Source organism: Ptychodera flava, chromosome 21, assembly GCF_041260155.1.
Source record: "Ptychodera flava strain L36383 chromosome 21, AS_Pfla_20210202, whole genome shotgun sequence".
Classification (NCBI taxonomy): domain Eukaryota; kingdom Metazoa; phylum Hemichordata; class Enteropneusta; family Ptychoderidae; genus Ptychodera; species Ptychodera flava.
This window is the reverse complement of record NC_091948.1, coordinates 18,333,145-18,360,991: the sequence shown is the minus strand read 5'-3', so window position 1 is coordinate 18,360,991 and position 27,847 is coordinate 18,333,145. Positions and strand designations below refer to the sequence as shown.

General features: G+C 36.6%; 1 protein-coding gene and 1 long non-coding RNA gene across 2 annotated transcripts in view; both read left to right on the top strand.

The window, feature by feature from the left end:
* The window catches only part of LOC139122236 (mucin-22-like), a 101,968-nt gene that overhangs the window by 4,917 nt on the left and 69,204 nt on the right, over positions 1-27,847 (top strand). The window lies entirely within an intron of this gene.
* On the top strand, positions 848-27,847 carry LOC139121626 (uncharacterized). The gene is made up of 3 exons (XR_011549331.1): positions 848-961; positions 1,882-2,080; positions 27,539-27,847. It is a non-coding gene; the product is annotated as an uncharacterized lncRNA (long non-coding RNA).

Sequence of the window (27,847 nt, the reverse complement as noted above, 5' to 3'; positions counted from 1 at the left end):
GGGAAGTGAGATGGAGACAGCTACACCAACACAACCTGAGATGACGGTCAGGGAGGGAAGTGAGATGGAGACAGCCACACCAACACAACCTGAGATGACTGTCAGGGAGGGAAGTGAGAATGGAGACAGCCACACCAACACAACCTGAGATGACTGTCAGGAGGGAAGTGAGATGGAGACGGCTACACCAACACAACCTGAGATGACTGTCAGGGAGGGAAGTGAGATGGAGACAGCCACACCAACACAACCTGAGATGACTGCCAGGGACGAAGGTGAGATGGAGACAGCCACATCAACACAACCTGAGATGACTGTCAGGGAGGGAAGTGCCATGGAGACAGCCACACCAACCAAACCTGCGATGACTGGTAGAGATGGAAGTGAGATAGAAACAGATACACCAATGCAACCTGAGATGACTGGCAGGGAGGGACGTGAGATGGAGACAGCCACACCAACACAACCTGAGATGACTGCCAGGGACGAAGGTGAGATGGAGACAGCCATACCAACACAACCTGATAAGACAGTCAGGGAGGGAAGTGCCATGGAGACAGCCACACCAACACAACCTGCGATGACTGGTAGAGATGGAAGTGAGATAGAAACAGCTACACCAACTCAGCCTGAGATGACTGGCAGGGAGGGACGCGAGATGGAGACAGCCACACCAACACAACCTGAGATGACTGCCAGGGACGAAGGTGAGATGGAGACAGCCACACCAACACAACTGAGATGACTGGCAGAGATGGAAGTGAGATAGAAACAGCCACATCAACGCAACCTGAGATGACTGGCAGGGATAGAAGTGAGATGGGGACAGCCACACCAACACGACCACAGATGTTGCGAGAAGGTATCAGAAAAGACATAACAATGTTACCTGAAGCACATGTTGCAGAAAAGAGCGTCCATGAAGAAAGACTAGTTACCATGGGAAAAGAACATCAGAAACGTAACACATTTTTTTCATTGTCTACTGCAATTGATAAGTAATACCGGATCATATATCAGCCTGTAAAAGTAAAGCACTTGCATTATGATAGCCAGTGAAAATTGTACAAGGCAAAGTATTTATTTATCCAATTGGTTGTCATTTCCTAATCCACAAATTCTTAAATAAGAATATTTGCCTTGATAGCATAAAAATACAGTTATAACAGTACACAGATAATTTGAGAAAAATATTCTGATAAATGCCTGTGCATTTTGCCTATATACATTAAAGGTACTGAAATGAGCACTAGTAGCCTAATTGGAGTTTTTATGGAACATCAAATAATACATCACAGCTGGGGAATGGTCATTGAAGGAGACAAAGATCATTCCTTGATTTTTAGGAGACTATGATCTCTTATGAGATTCTTTAATTTGTCTGAGTAATTCCCAAGACAGAATTGTTGGATCAATAATATTATTCTGATTTCTCTGTCTAATTTGACGAAAGTACATCTAAAAATAATGACTCTATAACCCGGTGAAACGTACAACTGTGAGAATTAATCTTTTATGTTAAATGTTAAGTACCATATGAATGAGTGAGACTATGGAATGATATCAATCAAAGAATGTCCTTGATACCAGTTGATACCAATGGTTTTTTGTGCAATAAATAACACCACAGTACTGTACATGTATTTGACTGTAATTTGTACAAGTATAAGAGAGATATGAGAAAAGCATTCCAACAAACCAATGATCTGAGATGGAACATCTTACGTTCTAGGGGAAATTCTGTCAAACACTTGCTAGAAAGAGAAATTTCCCAACATGTAGAGATGTTGATCCTCAGTCCATTGATAAACATCAGTTCTGTGTGTTTAAAATAATGGGACAGAATTACTGTTGATGTAGGTATTTCTTATCCATCCACAGACCAGAAAGACTCTGGTGGCATTTTCAGCAACATCTCCAAGCCTATCTTTGGACGTAAAAGAGAAATCTGATGTTGGTACAGCGATGCCTGAAAGTAAACAGGAACAGAGTTCAGTTAGTACTGGTGGTGAAGAGATGCCTAGTGGTTCAGTGTCCTCTAAGATGTCTAGTCGTACAACACATACTAGAATTAAATCTGGTAAGTAATACTTTAATTGTAAACACTCTATGTTTCAGAATTAATTTTCTACCGGTATGCTTGTTGAGGAGACACGTGTCCTTTTAGCACTAGTATATTTTTTACTATTTTACTTGATTAAACTCAAATATTGACTGAAAATGCTCCTGTGTTTCAGTATATCTTGCCGTTGTTTGTAATTGAAACTCTTGCCAAAAGTTTGGAACTTCATTGACATTGTTGTGGTCGACCACGAACAATATTAACCACAGATTAATTCCAATACTCATTCAATATAAATGTATATATGATTAGTTGAAATGAAAATACTTACTTTCTTTGACAGCTGTGATTGTATCACCACTTAATGCAATTGGTCATGAACTTCAAGCTATATGCCAAAAAGTGAAAGATCATTAAATATGCAAATTAGAGATTTGATGACACAAAAATACAATGTCTTTCACTACTATTGTACAACTTTCTTATCAATTTACATACCTGTAGCGTTGTCATCAACTTTGGCCGTCTCTCCAGTTATCACTAATTTTGAAAAGTTTGTTAAATATACAAATTACTAATCAGCTGAAGTAGCAACTTTCATCAGCTTTGGTCAAGTCCTTCCAGTTTAATGTGCCAAATTTGAAATGTTCATTAAAATGCATATTATCAATTAGCTGACAAGAAAATACAAAATGTGTTCCATAATTGTATCATTGTCTTGTCCATAGTAAGTTTCATAAACTTTGCTAATAAGTCCTTCCAGTCTTCTGTTGCTGCTAATTCAGTAATTGGGAAAGTTTGTGAAATATGCAAATTAGGAACTAGCTGAATGTAAAAATGCTAAACAAATATCATTAATATTTTATCATAGTATCTTCCAAATACATAACAAGTTTTGTAAACTTTGGTAAAGTCAGAATGTACCATATGTACCAGATTTCATTCCAATGCTTACACAGTTACAGCTGTCCTTCAGACAGACAGTCAGAAAGAAAGACAGACACAAACAAACAAACATTGCTGTGACATAAACTCAGATGTTACATGTGAGATAAAAATTGATCACAACTCTAGTTAAGCTAATAATTAAGAAATGTACACCTTTTTGCTAACCACTGCACCCCCAACCCCCATCCCACAACCACCGGGGCATGTAAATCATACTAAAGACAATATGTCACGTACACAACATCAGCATAAGGAGCTATCTGGTTAAATTACCGGTATTGCTAGTCTCGCTTCCAGACCTCGTCGCTTCGCCAGTGCAAAGTGCGCCGCTGGCGGTAGGAACATGAAGTGATTTTTCCACTGGCTGGGCGACGGGGTCTGGAGACTACTGACTTCCGCATTCCAAGATATTTATACCCACCAATCACATGGCTCAATCGACAACCGCGACAACAGGCAAACTTTCATGCATATTCAATAGAAGGAGGGGCTTGTAAAAATATCTACCAACAACTATTAGGAACTTCTGTGACTGACAACGTCAATAAGCTCGTCACAAGTGACTACGCAATGATATGACATACATAAAAGGATTCCCTCGGATTCCCCAAACGACGCGTCCGCGCCGCTGATAAAGAGCGCACTGGGCATTCACAGTACGCGGACGTGCGTAAATTCAACTGGCGAAAATGGGGCTGACAGCCAAACTTAGGAAAGCAATCGATTGTGGCAAAGAAAAATTAGCCATAGAATGCCTGAAAGACGAGCAAATTGAAGCAATCGCAGCTTTTCTACGGGGGGATGACGTCTTCGTAAACTTGCCAACTGGGTACGGGAAGTCTGTTGGCTGTTGTCTTCACATGCTCTCCGTATATTTATTTTTATTTTATTTTATTTTTATTTTATTTGATACACAGATCAACGGGCAAACCCACTAACAGATCTGCGAAACAAAAAAGTCACACAATCACAAGACAAATGTACAAGACAACCATAAAAGTAGCACGATACATTAAATTGAAAAAAAAAAACATACACGAATCAAAAAGGAGAACTGTTAAAATGACTGGATAAAATAGTTTTAAAACTACACAGCGTAGAAAAATATCTATATTGCATTTAAAAGAGATATCATTAAAAACAGACATGCATCTGGGCACTGTCGAGAATTTTCTGCAATTAACAGAACACAAGTCTGGTTTAAAAAGGGGTTTCCTGCGTAAATTTCTACTGGGGGCATAAAAGCAGATTTGATTTAGAATATCTGGAGCATCATAATGTGAATGAATTATTTTGTACAAAAAGCACATGTCAAGGGTTAGTCTTCTATTGTGTAACTTAGGAATATTCAGAATTCTGCAATAAAATGGGTAGCTGGATTTACTGCAGTGAACATTGAGTTTGCGACAATGTATTTCACAAATTTAATTTGTACTCTCTCGATTTTTTCTGACCGGCCCTTCTGGTGGGGTGACCACACAACAGAGCCATACTCTAGAATAGATCTTACATAAACAAAATACAGAGAAATAATTGCTGAAATGTCATTGAATGGCTGGCAGAGACGCTTAATAAAACCAAGAGATTTGAAGGCTCTAGAAACAATGTTATTGATGTGAAAAGAATAATTAAGGTTGGAAGTAAGGTAAATGCCCAAATCCTTGACAACAGAGACCCGTTGAAGAGGGGTACCATTGATGGAGTAATCAAGAGAGGAAATGATTCTTTTCTTAAGTGTAAAACTGATAAATTTACATTTACTGATATTAGGTGACAGTTTCCAGTTGTTACACCATTGTGCAAATTTGTCAAGATCTTGCTGTAACATGACACAGTCAGCGAGGGATGTGATGGTGCGATAGATCTTGGCATCATCGGCATACAAGCTGAAGGGAGTTTCAGCATGGTCACTGTCTACAGAGTACATTTGCCCCGGACATTTGCGACGAGCTCGATGTTGACTATCGCATATTCAAGTAGGTCAGGGGTCATATTTAAATTTAGTGCTCCGCCTGTCCTGATGCGTCATCACAGTGGAATGCAGTGGTAGTCACCAGACCCTCGTCGCTTCGCGACTCGGCGCTCGTCGCTCCGCGACTCGCCATGTCCTACCGCCAGCGGCGCACTTTGCACTAGCGAAGCGACGAGGTCTGGAAGCGAGACTACGGTATTGCTTGATGTGCAAAGTACGGATTATCATTTGCACTGACCATAGAATGATCTATAGTATTGTTCTTGTGCCAGGTTTTAACATTGAAACTTTGAACCATAATGAATGCTAGCATGCCATCACTACCACGAAATATTCAGTGTATCACCACTTTTCCTAATTTTGGAGTGATATCAACAAAACTTCTTACACACATACCAGTACTGTGATAAGGCCAGCACATAGAGGTAATTAACACTGACAGATACCTTTTTGAAAGGAAACACTTTAACATTCAGCACAACTTTTAACTTTTCAAGTAATGTAATGTACTATTGTTCATTTGTTAAAAGAATAACTTATGAATTGAAAATTACTTACATAAAATGCTGAGCAACTACCAGGATATCCACACTAAAGCTGTACATGCATGCTGACTCCATTGTATGTGAATTGACCTACTATAGAGAAAAAGAACATTTGTAATAGAAAGTATGAATTTGTAAATAAAAATATATATTCCTAAAGTACTGTAGGGAATTTTCCAAGGTTCTAGTGCAAAGTAATTGATATTACCCATAATTCAACATTTGTACAATGGCTGAAGTTTTAAACAATAACATAGACCAGTTTGAAAGGAAATAGTTTAACATTCGGCATAAATCTGTATGAAAGGCAGAAGCATTTAAATTAATTAATGTAACAAGTTAGTATTATTGTTCATTTCTTAAAAGAACAACTTATGAATTGAAATTTACTTACATAAAATGCTGAACAGGTACCAGTAAATCCACAATAAAGCTGTACATGCATGCTGACTCCATTGTATATGAATTGATCTATTATAGATGAAAACAACATTTTTAAAAAAAGTATCAATTTATGAGTAAGAATGAATCCTCCAAAATGTCCATATGTAATTATTCCAAGGTTACGGTGCAAGGAAATTGATATTATGAATTATTACAAAAATACCGCAAAGGATGCACGAGAACATTGGCGCAGGGTATCACCCGACGAAGTAATGACCGTTTTCGTACAATGTCAACAATTTTTCTTCCAATTTATAGTGCAAGTGTGGAACACTATCTCGGACGCGCTTCTGCAAGTTCTGGATAATGTGTGTGCACTACACATGTACAGAGTGCGCGATACATGTTCTGGCACTCGTCAAATGAGTTCCTTGAAACCGTTCAACAATGAACGCGCAGATACAGCTGCAGGGGATGGGGCGCCTTGAAACCGTACGTGTTACGGAACGGGCGTTCCGTACAGCTTTTTTAGCGCACGCAAAAGTCTACTGTTGTCGATGATTTGTACACAGACTTTAAAAATAGTGACAACATCACTGTTTGCTCCCATATAGTTATCAAAACACGTTAACAATTGTATGAAACATGGACATACATATACAGACAGACTGACATACACAGACTGGCACAGAGTGATGACATTGGCCCTAAAGTGTGCCTTGGCCCATGGAGAGTGATAAAGATATAACAAACAGCTGAATGTAATGATAAAATAGTTAAGTATAGGCCTACAGGCACTGAGGGTGAATATGTTACAGCAATTTGATTAGTTTCTTTTCCTTTTCTACTTCTGTGATAATCTTTAAGACAATCAATCTGCAAGGCAGTATATGTATTGACAAATATGTTATCTTTTACAAGCACACAGTAAACTGTTCTTGATTTTTCATTTACAATATTTGACATATTAGACTGAAATACATAACATACAACCAATGTTTACACTTTGCCCATACACCAGATACATGGAGAAATTTCAACATGCAATCATCAACTCAGAAACCCTACAGGAAAAGTAAACATTGTTTTCTTCCAGAACAGCTGGTGCATCCACATCTGGAACAACTTACAAACTTAACCAATTACACAAGGATGATGACACAAGAGATAAAGTTAAACTGTGGTGAACGTGACTATTCCTTCAAATCCTTACTTGACATCTTAAACTAAAATACACTGCATGTTAATTGCGCACATAAATACATCGGGGTGGACCATTTGATAAGGGACGGGTCTGGAAGATCTATGAGGTACATTGTCTTTTTTATCCGATCCATTGTACATTCTTTTTTCCCCACTCTCCCACCTTTTCTTTTTGTCAAACCTTCTCTGGCTGAATTTTTTATCGGCATTTGTTTGGAATTTTTTCAAAATCTGCCAGGATTTTTTTACCGCATTTCAACACCGAATACAGTTTACCATATCAAATGCTTACTAAATCACCACATTATATACTCTAGTTCCAGTAGGTATAAAATTGCCAAAAAAAAATCTTAAAAATACAAAATGAAAGATAGCCCAGTAAAAGTGATAGTTTCGCAAAGTTGCCCCAAAATTCAAAATTCCGGATTTCAACCTAATTTCAATATATCTTATTAACAAAACCTTAAGAACCAGTTTACTAAATATCAAAGCAATCAGACTGGTAAATTTTGAGAAACAAATTTTTGACCAAAAATGAGAAAAATTGCCCCCCAAAATACAAAATTGCAGATTTCATCCTAATTTTGAATATATCTAATTAACATAAACCCTAGGAACCTGTACACTAGATATCAAAGCTACCAGATCAGAAGTTTTAGGAGAAAAAAATTGTGACCAAAAAAGGCAAAAATTGCCCCCAAAATAAAAAAAAATTGCCAGTTTCAACATACCTTCAATACATTATATTGAGATTAATCTTAGATACCTGTATACCAAATATCAAAGCTATCAAATCAGTAGTTTTTGGATAAAATTTTTTTTTGTCAAAATTGGGAAAATTGCCCCAAAATTACAAATATGACAATATCAATACAATTTGTACAAGCATGACTGAGGTCATCTGAGGAACATGAATATTAAGTTTCATAGCAATCACACGAGCGATTTCAGAGAACAAGATTTTTTGACTAAAAACGGAAAAAATACCCTAAAAATACAAACATGCAAATTTCATCCCAATTTGCACACATAATTTAAGATACCGAAAGAAATCTGCATACCAAGTTTCAACCAAATCTGACCAATCCTTACTGAGTTTAAGCCATTTGCAGGATTTTTTCCTTTTTCCCCCTCATTTGCATATTTTTGGCACTGACATGTTCATTTGAACAAATTCACATCACCACCACTAGGTGCACCTGTACACTAAATACTAAGACAGTAGGTGCTACGGTTAGGAGTTTTTGATGTGGACGGACATACATACGTACATACATACATACATACAGACGACATTTTTCCACCTGTTATACGAATACCTCCCATTTGCATATATACATATGCATATATGGGAGCTAAAAACTCAAGGATCTAGTATACAGAAATTCAGACAAATTACAGTAAATTTAAAGGATGTAGTTTTGGGCTCCTATTCAGTCTCATTGTGTAATTTGAGTAAAATGTGAAAGTAATGATGAATGTTTTGTGGAAGAGATGGCAATTTTTAGAAAGATTAAAATGTTCTTGTAGACAGCTTTATGATAAAGTTTACAAGAAATAGAGAAACCAATTTCAGCTGTATGGCCAATACAAAGTATGGTTACTTTTTTGAATGGATGAAACAAAGGAAATTTATATTTAATCTCCTTCGAAAAAATGACCAACTTGGTTTGTCATTTCAAGTTGACACACAGTGTAAGATTTTATAGTACCTGTAAGCCTTGATTATCAATGGATCAGCTATTCATAAATTTGGCAGGATATTTCCCAGGGATGTGTCACCTTGAGTAATTTTGATTTCAAGAGTAATCTTTACGGGAAATATATTCTCCGTATGACAATTTGGTTAAGACAGACATATAAGCGTGTAAATCATACTATCTAGACAGTGTTTCCCATGACATTGACATACATGTAGGAAGTCAGCTTGATCCAGTACTGCCTGACTTTCATCTAAAATGCTACTTTGTAGGAAGCCAGCTTGATCCAGTGCCTGACTTTCATCTAAAATGCTACTTTGGGTGTTTGTTTACCATTTGCACTGACTGTTCATAGAATGATATAATAGTAATTTTGTGGTGCCAAGTCTAAATATGATACAGTTGAAAACTGTGAACTATGATATGAATGCTAGCATGCCAGCACTACCATGAAATATTCACTGTATTACCACTTCTACTAATTTTGGAAAGTGATATCAATTAACATCTTAGACACATACCAGTACTATGATAAGGCCAACACATATGGTGGTAATTTAAGGGATAATCGTAATTAAAGGGATCTTAGGCCACCCAAATATATCAACCTGCCTTTGAAAGTTGAAGAAGACTATTTTTGTAACATTTATGATGAAAAGATGAGAAATGTGCTGTTTATTCTCCTAGAAATTAATGTTTTATTAACTGATGTGTATGACGCCATTTTCACGGTATGGAAGCGCCACCTATCAGAACTCCTCAGAGAGGCTTCACCTTTGATGACGTAAAGTTGCTGTGTTTGGTTAAGGAAGTTAGGGGGTATCGCTAGGGGGTCTGATCTACTATACGTTTCTATTGAGCTGCTGCGCTATGGATACACCAGGCCTTCAACCTTATAACTTTGAACCAGAATTCAGCGATTCCAACTCCAGGATTTCGAACCTGGTGTTTCCAATGAATACACGGACATATCGACAGAATTGGAAGTAAAACAAGGGAACTTGTCTCCACCAGTTACCGTAGGAAGTAGCACAAGTTACAACGCGACAGGAGGCCATGTTTATATGTACATGGAGTTGAACATCTCCGATATCGCCTGGTGACGAAACGAACTCTAACTTACCCCAAATTGGTGTATTTTCGGTCAAAACATTTCGATCAGCATTGCAAGCTGGCTATTATCATTTGAAAACAAGCTATGTTTGATTTCAAACGCCTGAAGAGAATTGGATCTGGTGCAGCCAACGGAGCTATTCATCGAAAAAACTATTCTGGGAGCATTTTTTAAGGGCAGGGGAAATTTTAATTTTGCTTGGGCAGGGGACATATTTTTAGGTGGCAGGGGAGCAAATTTTAGTTTTTTTGTCTGGCAGGGCAGATATCGGTTGATTGTCCCGGGGAAAGGTCTTGGGGAAAAACAAGGAGAGAGGGGAAGCTACAGGGGAAGTTGAGCCATGGTGTTTCCGGTAGAAGGCCACTGCAGTGTGTGTCTGCATGGTAATGTTAATTTTCAGGGGAATTTTTTTCACAGGGCAGGGGGAAATCGATAGGTTTTTTCATCTCAGGGTAGGGTAGCTTCATGTCCGGAGGGTAAATGGAATGACAAATATTGAGGGGAATTTTTTCGAGGGCAGGGGAAATCGGCAAGTTTTTCTCGTCAAAGGGCAGGGGAGCTTCAAAAATTTACACTGGGGTGGAGAAACAGGAAAAAATAAGTGGGGAGTGGGTAAAAATGAAATTTGAGTGCGGGAGGGTAAGTCGAAAAATTTTCAGTGGGAGGGCAAATTATGAACAGCTAATTAATTACCCTCATGACTTAAAATTAGTCAGTTCACATTACATGTTATGCACAATATATCTTGTCGTAGGTAAGACCCCTTTAAAACGCATTGTTCGTTAGCTGCACCTGTTGGATGACAAAATTGCTCCAACTGTTTAGCCATTGCATGGAGCTAGCTCAAGGGACATTGCAACCCTGATTTAGAAATACTGTCAACTCTTTTTATAACAAAGAACGTTTATCGAAAAATGCAAATCCAAAGTGCTAGTTTTTCAGTAAATATATATTTATTACAAATACAAATATATATTTATTACAAATACAAAAGAAGTGAACGAATGACGAGATAATTCCAAGCACAGTTCCCCAGGGGGGAGGAGGACAGACACAAAGGGAGTGTTCCTCATCTAACATACCGGTACAACAGCACATGCATTTTCATGTTCACCGGGGCACTAACTTAACACTTTCACTGCGTAATTAATTTTTGTACGTGCATTCCTGTGCGTAGTTTTCTATGGGTATATGGCCTTATAAATATTGATTTACATGCATGTGCTATATCTTTGTAATTATTTGAGTATTCGGGACAATTTTTTCAGTGAGTATTGCAATATGACAGAGCATCATAAAAATGCACAAAAGGTCATATGACACGCCTTGAAGATCACGTGATCATGGCGGCCATATTGGATTTTACAAAAAAAAATCAAAAAATGTTGCATTTTTTGTTATTTCAATATATAAATGTCTTTTTCTCAGCGTAACACTTTAAAAATTACCACTTACGTTTTATCAACTCAAATTCAGTAGGAGGAACACATACGCTAAAACATATTCCACGTAGATGAGATTAATATGCATATTTATTACAAGTTCTTCTTCAAACAACAGGTATCATCTGACATTCAAAAGAGAGCTATGTTCTATTTAAGCTTATGTACTAGTAGCCAGTCCGATGTGTAATTGTCATTGATAGATTGATGTCGTACAACATCCACAGGATACCCCATCAACGTTTGGGATGTCAGTCACCGGTCCTTTGTCGCACTTTGTCGCATGCTCAGATTGCCTACCTGCCTGTCAGTGTCTTGCTTGCGATCTCTGTGTTTGCTCAACTGGTTTGGGAACATATTCAAGTTCTGTATTAGAGTTGTAATTTGAAATTTGACTTCCGCCATCTCGTCTAGTTCAGTTTCAAGATCAGTGACAATTCCACTATAAGTGTCTAGAAAAACATGCTCAAGGGCTTTGTAGGTGTTAAACTGTGCCCGCATCGCCATTTTTAAATACCCTCTGAGAGAAAACAACAACCGATCACACGATCCTTACAAATCACGGCCGAGAAATGACCGAATATGGCGGCATTTGTTTACAAATTTGGCGCGCATGCTCATTTAGGTTTGACCTCTACCTCGTATACTACGCTAGGCTTGAGGAAATAGTCAACAAACATGATGTAGATCAAACAAAGCCAACGTATATCGAACGAATATAAACGCGTACGTTCTTGGCGCGTTTACGCGCCTCCCGCAGTCTGGCCGTTGGCGCAGAATGCGCCCTCCCGCGGTGAAAGTGTTAAGTAAACTTCAAACACACTTAGAGTTCTGAAAACTTATGTCAGTGCCAACCTTTACCAGCAACAATTTGTAGAGGCTGTTTTCACTCAGGGTTTTGAATCATGCACAATGCCTAATCGTAATCTCGCTCATGATTACTGGTACATCCGTAATACTTACATTTGTATATTTATATCTGAGGGGATTCCCTAGATCAGACCACCAAGCCAATGCACCGAAACCCGAAAACTTTACATTATTATCCGGCATTTCTCCCGGCATGCTTTGTGGAGGAAGTAGACAATATGGCCGCGTACAGTCAGCTAGAAAAGTCTCCATATTGCCTAATTTTGATATTTATTTTCGTGTATAACTCCAACAAATCGCTCTTTCTGTGCAAAAAGTAATGATAAATGCTTTTATGACATAAGTATACACCTGTATACAGCTGATGAAATTTTGGGTTGACTATTTAACTCTGACGGTACTAGTTTGAAAGGAAAAAGTTAAATGTTTGGGAAAATATTGGAGAAACATATTGTGGAGACTCATAGAGAGAGTAAGGTTGTCATCAGCTGTGTTTTGAGAAAATCAGGAATTTTACTGTTTTTTTCCTCGCAGACATCGCACAGTACAATAAATTACCCACAATCCTGTTCGATTTGTACCAACGACGTTAGTTTTCTTATAACTTTTTCAGTTCTGCATAAAAGCAATAATGTTTAGTCTCAAGATAATTTATATATATTTATTAAGATATATTTATTAAAAGTACGTTGAAATATTGCAGTATAAATTTCAAAGAAACCGTTAGATAACGATAAAAGTCACATTCTGCAGGTACTACAAATGTCACAGTTTTGGGAAGCAAGTTATGACCAACTGAAGGGGTCATTCTCTGAAAAAAGTTAGCATGTAAATTTCTTTTGTCTTTTCTATTTGGAAAAAAATCAATACCTTTTGTTTCATAAAACAGGTGCAACTAGTCTCCCTACTTTCAGCCACTTTATTCTGTATGGCTGAGGACGCAATCATTGGAAAATTTACAAAAATGCTATCTCCTCTCTCAATCAAGCACAATTTTTGTAATCCTTTAAAATGGGAATAGAGAAGAAAGGTGTACTTAAAAGTATGTTTTCAGAATTTTTGCAACTAGTCCAGGTATTTGTCTACACATGGAAGACATGATAGACTTCACTCAGGGAATCTACGTTGGTACAAATCATGATGCATTATGGGAAATCTCTAGTACTGTGCATCGTTGACTTTCAATTCTTGATGAATATTGAGCAATTTATTTGCCCAGTAGTTCATAAAATTTGCTTAGTAACCTCTAAAATTATTCTTGATTTTGAAAGAGAAGGCTTGAGAGTTTGGTTGAGGAAAATTTGAGCAAAAAAGTCTTTCATTTCTGAGGCACAAACTGGGTCATTTCCAAAATTGGCGACGCTATACCATAACATTATTTCCACAACTAACCAGTCACCGATTGAATTATGTTATAAAGATTGTAGTCACTGCAGGTTTGCCAGCATTATATCCATCACTATCGGCTATTTTTGGCCCTCGTGTACGCCATAAAATCCAAAACTCTGCACTTCTTTCATGAACCTATGCTCTCCAAACACTCTTTGACAAACAATAAGACCATCAAGCAAAGTAGCAACTAAGATATTTAAGATTCATTTTGATTACCCTTTCCTGATTTTCCTAGGATTTTTGTTGGCTTCCATCTCCAATACAAATGTAGGTACGCCATTGATATTTTGCAGGACTTCAGGAGAGAGTCCAGGCATCAAAGCAATGTATAGGGTTTGCTTGTCTGAGCCAGACTAGACATTGTACGTCATTTTGACAGACTACAGCGCGATTAATTGTTCATTTCACAAATATACAAAAATAAAAAAACATTTATATATTTCCATGAATGTGCAACCACTCTAACAACCAATTTAACAATTACTGACAACATTTTTGAAACGGAGTTACGATAATAATACATTCAAAAGTTTTGTGAATGGTGCAGTGGAGCAGTTTAAGGAGACACACCATGGCTTACGTAACCATGAACCCATTTTGTGGTTGCGAGGAAATACACTCTACAGCTACTTGTGTCAAACTTTAACTGATGGTGTGCTGGCTGCTTACTGACTAAAGATAGGAAAAAAATATTATGGTGTAGCATCTCCTATTATTTAGGACATAACCCAGACTGTTTATGTGTAACATTAACAATGGGCTAAATCTTTTCTAGTTATTTAATGGTACTATTGTTTATGTTAAGATCATAAAATATGAATTACAAGTCATCATTGATGACACAGTCCCCACTTGTTTAATGGGTACTTTGATTACAAGTCCTTGGAGAGGATATAATCCGGTTCATTAATTGGGTCTGAGTTGCATGGTTGTGGAACATTAAAACAATGTGGGCTTCCATCCCAATTACAAAAGGCCATTAAATAAGTCAATTAAGTAATTATAAATCAACTGGATGTTGCCAGACACTTTTGCATTCTATCATGACACTGAAAGATAATCACGTGTACCACCACATTTCTTACACAATACCGCAAATGTCAATGAATATATTACAGCACTGTGTGATCAATATCTGTAAAAAGTTTTATCAAATTTGATAAGGTGTTTCTGGCCATCACGCTAATTAGGAAAGTTCAGTATGGTATACCGGAATATGTAAATTCAGGGTTCGCGCTAACGTTCGCAACAGTCGCAAATTGCAAATATATGTCCGATGTGGCAAAAAAATTTGCTACGCCTTTGTGATAGATCCAAAATATAGATTATTTATGTAGCCTAATTCAAACAACTAGTCATTTTTTGCTAACGTGTTTACACACGTGAGCATATGTCGCAGCGATGTCTGTCTGTCTGTCTGTCTGTCTGTGTGTCTGTCTGTCTGTCTGTCTGTTGGTCCGATATCTCAAAAATGGCTGGTCAGTCAGTATCAAATCTGGTACATATATTCAGTTAGCAAATGGCAAGAACTGATTAGTTTTTGGTGGGTGTGGCTTGCATACTTTTTGCTCATTTGCATAATTAATGATTTTAGAAAAAAAAACGGATATACATTAAAAACGACTACACACAATTTGATGAGATTTGCTACAAATGTTGATCACACCAAGATATATCAGCAGAGGGAACCATTAAGGGGTGACATGAAAGATAATTGCTAATTTGCATATTTAATGAACTTTCCTAACTAGGGATATATGTCTGATTTGACTCGATCAAAATTGACCAAACTTGGTATGTATATTAAAGATACTATTATTTAACATTATTGAAAGTCATTAAGCGTTTTAACTTTAGCCAATTCCTAATTTGCACATTTAATGAACTTTGCTAATTAGGGATATATATTTGAATTGACTTGACCAAAGTTGATGAAACTTGCTACATGTATTTGGAGCTACTATGATACAACATTTTTGAAAGTCTTTAAGCATTTTTACTTCAGCCAATTCCGAATTTGCATATTTAATGAACTTTCCCAATTAGGGATACATATCTGCATTAACTTGATTGTAGTTGTTGAAACTTGCTATATACATCAAAGATACTGTGATATAACATTATTGAAAGTCAAAAGACATTTTTACTTCAGCCAATTCCTAATTTGCATATTAAATGAATTTTCATAATTAGGGATATTTATCTGAATTGACTTGATCAAAATTGATGAAACTTGCTATGTACATTAAAGTCTGAGTTACATATCTTGTTACAAATAAGTGTACATGATTTTCCGCAATCCAAATTTTCCAGCATAAACGCTGCAAGCATTGTGCGAAACATTTGACCACGTACGTAGCATCAGTTCACACCAGCATAGCAGCACAACGTATTCTAAACGGTGTGAACCATCGTTAATCATGCTGGTTCTGTCACTTTTAACATGTGAAAATAACCCTCAGATCGGTCAGATTATCGAAATACGGTATTTAGTCAATTAAATATCTAGCATTTGAACAAAACAATTCGTTGCTCTGTCATACGTCAACCGATAATTGACGGCAGAGTCCCTGAGCAGGCAACTGACAGACTGAGGTGATGGTGTTGGACTTTGACTAGAGCTAAATTGAGCATGGGCAAAAAAGTTTCAAGATCCCCAGTTTGTATATTCCGGTCCCATGTACAGTTTGGGTAGTCTTGAGACACCCAAACAATGCAAATGTGTTACGAATGCACGGTACGATGCGATGCGGCTTGCGGGCAGCTACGATTTCCAACTACAAATAGTTTATTGGTTGTTCTCAGCTGGGAAAGAAACAAGATTTTTATAGCTTCTAATTTACACAAAAAATGAAAATAAGAAACCACTGAAATTTTCAGTGATTTTCAAAATGTTCAAGGGTCATGACTGTGAAGGCTAACAAGTAACATAAACACTTTACATTGCAAAGCCACACAGTGGTGGACATGTGAATAGGCTTCCTTGTTTAGACATGATAAGGATCGGATATTGCCAAAGTGTCAGTTATATTTCAAGCTGTCAAAGTGAATGACAGATACAATGTCCGGTCAACCCACTGGTTGCTTGCGCTGTGGCGTGGACGCCATGTTGAACCAGAGTTGAACTGTGCGGTACAAATTCTCTTGCACATGCGTACAAAGTCGATTAAGTTGCACCTCCATGTGTCAACATCATTGAATTTCTGTCCGTTAAGAAATTCACTTCGTCAACATTCTTTATCACGAGGAATTGATATCGATACACGTTATGTACTGAGGTCAATTAGTAGGTGATTCTGCATGATTCACTATGCTTATTCATGTGAATAGTTCGCGACGTGCAACAAAAAAATGAAAATATTCTCAAAAGTTACAGCTACTATCCCAAAACCTAAGCAATTTTTAATACCAAGTTTTCTTTGATACTTTATGGACAATGCTTTGCATAGTCAGACAATCACTGTAATTTTATCCAGATCACCAGATAACGGTATATACAGCAGTTTTTAAATCATGTAAAAAATAAAAAAGAGGAACAATTATGGCCAATGATTAGAGTTTGATGATTTTTTAATGATATGTTGTGCACGTTTTGTTCCAAGAACTCTGTTTGTTGTTTGTGTCATAATAAAGTTAAAAATAAACAGAAGTTTGTTTGTCCCTGTCTATAAAGAGAGGGGTAAATTTATTCATGAAATATAGATCTGAGAGACCAATTTTTGTTTAATACATATTTTTTAATTGAAGGACAGACAACTTTCACAAAAGACATGGAGTTTTACGGTGCTCCTGGTCATTTTTATCTGCAGCTATAAAATTGACAGAAAATGTGCTCAGCAGTTTATCTGTCGAGGAATTAAACTGTATGTACAACAGCCCTGGCCGAACATGTGGATAATAAAGTACAAATGTTATTGAAAATAGGGTTTGTGCAATTTGTATGTAAAATTGATTTGTTGGGTGTGGCTAATAAAAATTGCTTGTGGCTAAGGGTGACCCTATTCTTTTTTTGTTTCTCATCTCAAAAATGATTCTGGAGCTATCCCATTAGTTGGGAAAGTTCATTAAATATGCAAATTAGCAATTATGTTGCATGACACTGCTAAGTATCTTTGTACACTATTATGAGACAGTGTGCTAAAGATCTGTACCAAGTTTCATCAAATTTACTGCAGTATTTCTGGACATATCACCCTAATTACAAAAATTCATCAAATATGCAAATTAGCAATTAACTGATGCAATACTGACATATCTCATTGTGTGCTATCAGAGATCTGTGCAACAAACATCTTTACAAAGTTTAATGAAATTTAGTGCAGTTGCTCTACAAATAGAGCTCTTTTTCAAACAGTCATTGTCAATGACATAGTCCCCACTTTTTTAATAAAATGTATGATATAAGGAGTAATCCTTATACCAAGTTTGAATAATATCGCTCCAGGCATCTCTGAGATATCTGCATGAACGGAAGCACGGACGGACGTATGGACATGACCAGACCTAGAAGTCCCCCCGACACTAAAAATCAACTTACATAAAATGCTGAATAGGTTCTAGAAAGCCCACACTGATACTGTACATACTTGATGACTCCATTGTATGTAAATTGACCTACAATAGAGAACCAGATATGAACTGAAAATGCTCACGTGTTTCATTATATATTAAAGTTATGTGTAAATTTGAACCTTTGCCACATGTTTGCAACTTCATTGAAATTATTATGATCAACATAATGAACAATAATCACCGCCGATTAATTCTAAAAGGTCATGAAGTATACAATATATCATTAGCTGAAATAAAAATATTAAAGTTATTTGACTGATCTTATTGTATCACCACTTTATATGGCAAGTGTAATTACCCTTGGCCAAGTCCTTCAAGCCATATATGCCGAGCTGTGAAAGCTCATTAGATATGCAAATTATAAATTAGCTGACATGAAAATGTGAAACAACTTTTGATATTGTTTTGACCTAGTACCTGGTATAATCATCAATGTACATAGCATGTTTTGCCAACTTTGATCAAGTAAACCCCGGTATATATCCCTAATAAGCAAAGTTCATTAAATATGTAAATTAGAAATTGGCTTAAGTAAAAATGTTTATTATAATGATTGTCAATAATGTTGTATCATGGTATCTGCAATATGTGTAGCAAATTTTGTCAACTTTGGTCGTCAATACAGACATATATCTCTAATTAGGAAATTATCATCATAAATATGCAAATTAGGAATTGGCTGAAGAGAAAATGCTTAATGTCTTGCAATAATATTGTATTATAGTGTCTTTAATGTACATAGTAAGTTTCATCAATTTTGATCAAGTCAATTCAGATAAATATCCCTAATTATGAAAATTCATTTAATATTCAAATTAGGTTTTGGCTGAAGTAAAAATGTCTTTTGACTTTCAATAATGTTATATCACAGTATCTTTGATGTATATAGCAAGTTTCAACAACTACAATCAAGTTAATTCAGATCAGGGATGTAAAAATATTTGTCACAGCAGGAAAATTATGGTTGACAGCCGGCAATGTCCGTAATGCGACCATGAAGCGGTCGTTGGGGGTGGGTGTGGGAGGGGTGTTACCCCCCTCCCACGGTGCGGACTTTTTTGATTTTGAAGTCTCCAGAATGGCTCTCCTGGACCCATTTTATGAATTTTTGGTCAAATCTTGCACACTTTTACATCATGTACGATGTAACAAGGTAGGGACAGTCAGGTGATCTCTCTTCAGGTACTTTTATTTCTAAACATGTAACATTTATTATTTGTATAGTCTCGTTTTTTCGATGTACACTGGCCACCATAAACCGGTAACTTCGTCAAAGCTCAATTTTCTGTTCAATAGCCACGCGTGAGAAACTTTAAATTTACTTGTAGAATTGTCCCCATATTTGTCGTACGTCGGAATCGAAGAACAGCAGCCTTTGCTGCACATATAGAAATAATGAAGTCCGATTTTTCGCTCACCGTTACCATCGAATACATTGCTAAACACAGCTAGGATTTCTTTCTCACCGTCACTCTGAGATAACACATACTGTACATTGTTGTTTGATTCACGACCCGATGAATTGACATCACTAGTAGCAAAACTTTTGGTTGTTTCAACAGTTTCACTTGAACGCGGTTCGCATTCAGTTGTTTCGATAATACTGGAACACGGTGGCATTGCACAGCCGCTTGGGAACTCGACTCCGTTGTTTTGGTTGCGATTTCCTGAGTACATGTAGGACTTGCACTGCAGACACTCTGCTAAAGTGCCGGCAGGTTCCTCAGCAGATTTTTCACCGAGAGTTTGTTCGGCCCATTTATCAGAGAAACCACTGAAGAATTTCTTGATACTTCGCTGTTTATCGCTCAAACATTTACAATCTGTGTGCAATCTCCGCAAAGTTGACATAGGCTTGTCATGCAAATACAACTGCGTGACTGTACCGAGTCACTCCTAGCTAGCCGAACACATGCCGACAATGACGTACCAAAAAAACACAGCAAGGTCAACTGCGACCTGCTTGACCTGTTCACTGCATTCCGACAAGCACAGGTTCATTACTGCGTACCAATCCCGGGGTACCGATCGCTTATGCATGTAGATTGTTTCAGGGTACTCTTGTTTACGATTCGATTTTGTTGACTAGGAATTTTTGGGAGTCTGAAAAGACATGAAACTCTATGATTTTGTAAACTTAGTACTCAACTAATACCTGATCCCGTAGCGGACTGAATTTAACGCGAGTGGCCATTTCCGTGTGAACGCACGCACGTATATATGTATACATCCTCGTACTCGATTACTATGACTTTTCGGACACACAAAAAACAAAAAACTGCTGTTTCTCGTTGCAGTTACATTTATTTTTAAAGATTTGTGAGAAGATTTTGGCTTTTTTTTTTACACTGCAGCAGAAATGCCATCGATTTTACATCTACAAATAATTTTCACAGCCGGCAAAATTTTGCTGACAGCCGGTTGTTTTTGCCGGCTGCCGGCTATTTTCTACATCCCTGCAGATATATATCCCTAATTGGGAAAGTTCATCAAATATGCAAATTCGGAATTGGCTGAAGTAAAATGCTTAATGACTTTCAAAAATGTTGTATCATAATAGCTCAAAATACATGTAGCAAGTTTCATCAACTTTGGTCCAGTCATTTCAAATATATATTCCTAATTAACAAAGTTCATGAAATATGCAAATTAGGAATTGGCTGAAGTTAAAACGCTTTATGTCTTTCAATAATGTTAAATCATAGTATCTTTAATATACATACCAAGTTTGGTTAATTTTGATCGAGTCAAATCAGACATATATCCCTAGTTAGGAAAGTTCATTAAATATGCAAATTAGCATTTATCTTTCATGTCACCCCTTAATGGTTCCCACTGCTGATATATCTTGGTGTGATCAACATTTGTAGCAAATCTCATCAAATTGTGTGTAGTCGCTTTTAATATATATCCGTTTTTTTCTAAAATCATTAATTATGCAAATGAGCAAAAAGTATGCAAGCCACACCCACCAAAAACTAATCAGTTCTTGTCATTTGCTAACTGAATATATGTACCAGATTTGATACTGATCTGAATAGCTGTTTTTGAGATATTGGACCAACAGACAGACAGACAGACACACAGACGGACAGACTGACAGACAGACAGACAGACAGAGAGACAGACAGACATCGCTGCGACATATGCTCACGTGTGTAAACACGTGAGCAAAAAACATCAAGCTGTTAGCAAAAACATATCCTCTGAATTTACTCTGAGCAATTTTTCAAGCGTGTGATGCAAATTACCCATAATTCAACATGATTTGTACAATGACATGAAAAACCCTAGCAATCAGTCATATAATCATATTCAGAGACAATTTGCTTTTAAGGACCTATTAATTCTCATTATTTTTTTTTTATTATTTTTTATTATTATTATTTTTTTTGTTTCTCATCTCAAAAATGATTCTGGAGCTAGCCCATTAGTTGGGAAAGTTCATTAAATATGCAAATTAGCAATTATGTTGCATGACGCTGCTAAGTGTCTTTGTACACTATTATGAGACAGTGTGCTAAAGATCTGTACCAAGTTTCATCAAATTTACCACAGCATTCCTGGACATATCACCCTAATTACAAAAATTCATCAAATATGCAAATTAGCAATTAACTGATGCAATAACAACATATCTGATGGTGTCCTATCAGAGATCTCTGCAGCAAACATCTTTACACAGTTTAATGAAATTTAGTGCAGTAGCTCTAGAAATAGAGCTCTTTTCAAACAGTCATTGTCAATGACATAGTCCCCACTTTTTTAATAAAATGTATGATATAGGAGTAATCCTTATACCAAGTTTGAATAATATCGCTCCAGGCATCTCTGAGATATCTGCATGAACGGAAGCACGGACGGACGTATGGACATGACCAGACCTAGAAGTCCCCCCGACACTAAAATCAACTTACATAAAATGCTGAATAGGTTCTAGAAAGCCCACACTGATACTGTACATACTTGATGACTCCATTGTATGTAAATTGACCTACATGAGAGAACCAGATATGAACTGAAAATGCTCACGTGTTTCATTATATATTAAAGTTATGTGTAAATTTGAACCTTTGCCACATGTTTGCAACTTCATTGAAATTATTATGATCAACATAATGAACAATAATCACCGCCGATTAATTCTAAAAGGTCATGAAGTATACAAATATGTCATTAGCTGAAATAAAAATATTAAAGTTATTTGACTGATCTTATTGTATCACCATTTTATCTAGCAAGTGTAATTACCGTTGGCCAAGTCCTTCAAGCCATATATGCCGAGCTGTGAAAGCTCATTAGATATGCAAATTATAAATTAGCTGACATGAAAATGTGAAATGGCTTGCAATATTGTTTTGACCTAGTACCTGGTATATTCATCAATGTACATAGCATGTTTTGCCAACTTTGATCAAGTAAATCCCTGTATATATCCCTAATAAGCAAAGTTCATTAAATATGTAAATTAGGAATTGGCTTAAGTAAAAATGCTTAATGATTGTCAATAATGTTGTATCATGGTATCTGCAATATGTGTAGCAAATTTTGTCAACTTTGGTCAAGTCAATACAGACATATATCTCTAATTAGGAAAGATCATTAAATATGCAAATTAGGAATTGGCTGAAGAGAAAATGCTTAATGTTTTTCAATAATATTGTATTACAGTGTCTTTAATGTACACAGCAAGTTTCATCAATTTTGATCAAGTTAATTCAGATAAATATCCCTAATTATGAAAATTCATTTAATATTCAAATTAGGTTTTGGCTGAAGTAAAAATGTCTTTTTACTTTCAATAATGTTATATCACAGTATCTTTGATGTATATAGCAAGGTTCAACAACTACAATCAAGTTAATTCAGATAGGTAGTACCATACAGGGATGTAGAAAATTTTTGTCACAGCAGGAAAATTATGGTTGACAGCCGGCAATGTCCGTAATGCGACCATGAAGCGGTCGTTGGGGGTGGGTGTGGGAGGGGGTGTCCCCCCTCCCACGGTGCGGACTTTTTTGATTTTGAAGTCTCCAGAATGGCTCTCCTGGACCCATTTTATGAATTTTTGGTCAAATCTTGCACACTTTTACATCATGTACGATGTAACAAGGTAGGGACAGTCAGGTGATCTCTCTTCAGGTACTTTTATTTCTAAACATGTAACATTTATTATTTGTATAGTCTCGTTTTTTTTCGATGTACACTGGCCACCATAAACCGGTAACTTCGTCAAAGCTCAATTTTCTGTTCAATAGCCACGCGTGAGAAACTTTAAATTTACTTGTAGAATTGTCCCCATATTTGTCGTACGTCGGAATCGAAGAACAGCAGCCTTTGCTGCACATATAGAAATAATGAAGTCCGATTTTTCGCTCACTGTTACCATCGAATACATTGCTAAACACAGCTAGGATTTCTTCTCACCGTCACTCTGAGATAACACGTACTGTACATTGTTGTTTGATTCACGACCCGATGAATTGACATCACTAGTAGCAAAACTTTTGGTTGTTTCAACAGTTTCACTTGAACGCGGTTTGCATTCAGTTGTTTCGATAATACTGGAACACGGTGGCATTGCACTGCCGCTTGGGAACTCGACTCCGTTGTTTTGGTTGCGATTTCCTGAGTACATGTAGGACTTGCACTGCAGACACTCTGCTAAAGTGCCGGCAGGTTCCTCAGCAGATTTTTCACCAAGAGTTTGTTCGGCCGTTTATCAGAGAAACCACTGAAGAATTTCTTGATACTTCGCTGTTTATCGCTCAACATTTACAATCTGCGTGCAATCTCCACAAAGTTGACATAGGCTTGTCATGCAAATACAACTGCGTGACTGTACCGAGTCACTCCTAGCTAGCCGAAACACATGCCGACAATGACGTACCAAAAAAACACAGCAAGGTCAACTGCGACCTGCTTGACCTGTGCACTGCATTCCGACAAGCACACGTTCATTACTGCGTACCAATCCCGGGGTACCGATCGCTTATGCATGTAGATTGTTTCAGGGTACTCTTGTTTACGATTCGATTTTGTTTGACTAGGAATTTTTGGGAGTCTGAAAAGACATGAAACTCTATGATTTTGTAAACTTAGTACTCAACTAATACCTGATCCCGTAGCGGACTGAATTTAACGCGAGTGGCCATTTCCGTGTGAACGCACGCACGTATATATGTATACATCCTCGTACTCGATTACGATGACTTTTCGGACACACAAAAATACAAAAAACTGCTGTTTCTCGTTGCAGTTACATTTATTTTTAAAGATTTGTGAGAAGATTTTGGCTTTTTTTTTTACACTGCAGCAGAAATGACATCGATTTTACATCTACAAATAATTTTCACAGCCGGCAAAATTTTGCTGACAGCCGGTTGTTTTTGCCGGCTGCCGGCTATTTTCTACATCCCTGCAGATATATATCCCTAATTGGGAAAGTTCATCAAATATGCAAATTCGGAATTGGCTGAAGTAAAAATGCTTAATGACTTTCAAAAATGTTGTATCATAATAGCTCAAAATACATGTAGCAAGTTTCATCAACTTTGGTCCAGTCATTTCAAATATATATTCCTAATTAACAAAGTTCATGAAATATGCAAATTAGGAATTGGCTGAAGTTAAAACGCTTAATGTCTTTCAATAATGTTAAATCATAGTATCTTTAATATACATACCAAGTTTGGTTAATTTTGATCGAGTCAAATCAGACATATATCCCTAGTTAGGAAAGTTCATTAAATATGCAAATTAGCATTTATCTTTCATGTCACCCCTTAATGGTTCCCACTGCTGATATATCTTGGTGTGATCAACATTTGTAGCAAATCTCATCAAATTGTGAGTAGTCGTTTTTAATATATATCCGTTTTTTCTAAAATCATTAATTATGCAAATGAGCAAAAAGTATGCAAGCCACACCCATCAAAAACTAATCAGTTCTTGTCATTTGCTAACTGAATATATGTACCAGATTTGATACTGATCTGAATAGCTGTTTTTGAGATATTGGACCAACAGACAGACAGACAGACACACAGACGGACAGACAGAAAGACGGACAGACAGACAGAGAGACAGACAGACATCGCTGCAACATATGCTCACGTGTGTAAACACGTGAGCAAAAAACATCAAGCTGTTAGCAAAAACATATCCTCTGAATTTACTCTGAGCAATTTTTCAAGCGTGTGATGCAAATTACCCATAATTCAACATGATTTGTACAATGACATGAAAAACCCTAGCAATCAGTCATATAATCATATTCAGAGACATTTGCTTTTAAGGACCTATTAATTCTCATCAATTAATTCAAATAAACAAGGAAATTATTGATGAATTTTTGATGGAGGACGTGGAAAATTCCAGATAAATAATGTTTTTGTACACAATTTTATGAGAAAGGTAATACATGAAAATGGAGAAATTAGTTTCACCTGTATGGCCAATACAGTATATGGTTACTTTTTTGAATCGATGTAACAAAGGAAATTTACATTATTCTCCGTAGGAGCTGTGGATAATTAACACATTGACACGGTAAATGCAAGATTGCGTGTGGCCTTGAAGTGCACTCCTCCCTCACCAAACAAAAGTTTGGAAATGGCAAAATCCAACTAAGCCTCATTCTGTATCAGCATACCCACCAGTAAAACTGGTAATTACCGGTATGTCACCATGAAGTTGTAACAATTACCACCACCCTGGCATGATATCACCTCTACATTTGTAAAGTCAATCTTTGTTCAGTGCCAACTCCACAATGATGTAACCAATAGAATGAAAAGAATTGATATGTGTATCCAAATTTTAAATGATTGTCACACGGGTACTGAACCACATGTATGTCAAAAGAATGTTGGTGTACATGTAGTGCCGGTGATGCATTGGCCTGGTACACTCCAAACAATGTAGTGCAACATTTTGCGATTTACAAAACGTGTGGCGAGATGTTGGGACAGAAAAACATGTAATTTTGTGTACGGTAATGGAGACACAGCCAAACACCCTTCAACCTAAATGCAGACATTGTGTCAACTGTGCATGTGTTTTAATTATCCACAGTCCCTTAAAGAGAATGACCAACTTGGTTGGTCATGTCAAGTTGATAAACAAACCAACTTTGTTGGGGCATCATTTAACAAGTGGTATAGCCACAAACTGATGACGTCAAATCGCCGTACACAATACACAGTGCCATAATTACAAGGTGTCTGTGTTTTGTGTACGGCGATTTGACGTCATCAGTTTGTGGCTATACCACTTGTAAAATGGTGCCCTTTGTTGGTCATGCCAAGTTGATAAACAAAGCAAGATTTGACAGTAACTGAAATACTTGATAAATCAAATTCAATAAACTTTATCATTTAAATTTTGACATTATAAGTTTTTGAAAGGAGCCATATTTTACAAATTGGGGCTAAATGAGAACTATAAAAGCAATTACAATTATCGTTCAATAAACAAATACACACATAAAAGGGCATTGTCCCCATTATTTTAGGGCATTGTCCACTGTGCTGTGTAATTTTGTACATGTATTGTTACAGAATTTTAAATAAACATTACTGATAAAGACAGCATAATTCAGTTATGAACTTTAACATTTGGACCACAAGTGTTGCTATGACAACACAAACATCCATAAATTTATCACATTTAAGTTACACAACAACAATCATTCACAAATGAACACAAGATTTACAAACATGATGTTATTCACATTGTAAATCACGGAATTTAAATGGTAAAAAGTTCTTTGTTTCATCTAGTGAAGCTGCAGAAACGTCATATTTCCCCAAAAAAAAGCATTTTGTCATTTTATTTGATTCTTGAATTCATAATATACTGACAATTCAATATGCTTGCTATAATCAAAAAAAGTTTTGTAAAGAATTTTCATAAAAACAAAGGAAACTCAGAAGTTATACAAAAATATAATTTTTGAACCAAAAACTACCAAATCTTGCCATGGCAACAGGGCTGTCACTTCATTGCTACATGGACACAGTTCCCTTTACAGCACTAATGTACTAAATCAATTTGATTAACAAAACACCTAAAAAAGCTGAGATATTGGTAAACAACATTTGGAAATGACCATTTCTGACAAAACAAACAATTGTGTTACCATGGTAATAAGGTATCAAAATTTATGATATGATGATGATAAATGCACTAAAAGCTTGGCTGAATATTTTGACTATTATTTGTGTCTATAGTTATTTTCACTTTCCAGGTATACCACATCAAGTACAGCCTATTGTTAACTGTAGTTCTATTTCATGTTCTACTGATCCTATTTTGACCTTTGACCTTTCAGAACGTTGGTCAAAAAGAACTCTGAAGGGTCATCAAGGACACAAGTTCAAAGATGTAAATGGTCTGGCATTCCACAATGATAAACTTTTGGCGTGTGACAGCGACAACAATATTGTACACATACTGAACCAAGATTACACTTGTGAAAAGGAGTTGGGCAGTTTCAGTGGTCTGTTTGCCAAGCCATTCAAGCCATGGTCCATAGCTGTCTCTCAGGACAACCTCTACTTCATCCTTGATAAGAGTAATGTGCAAATAGTTGTTTGTGATCAAAATAATAAAGTTATCAGAATAATTACCCTACCTGCAG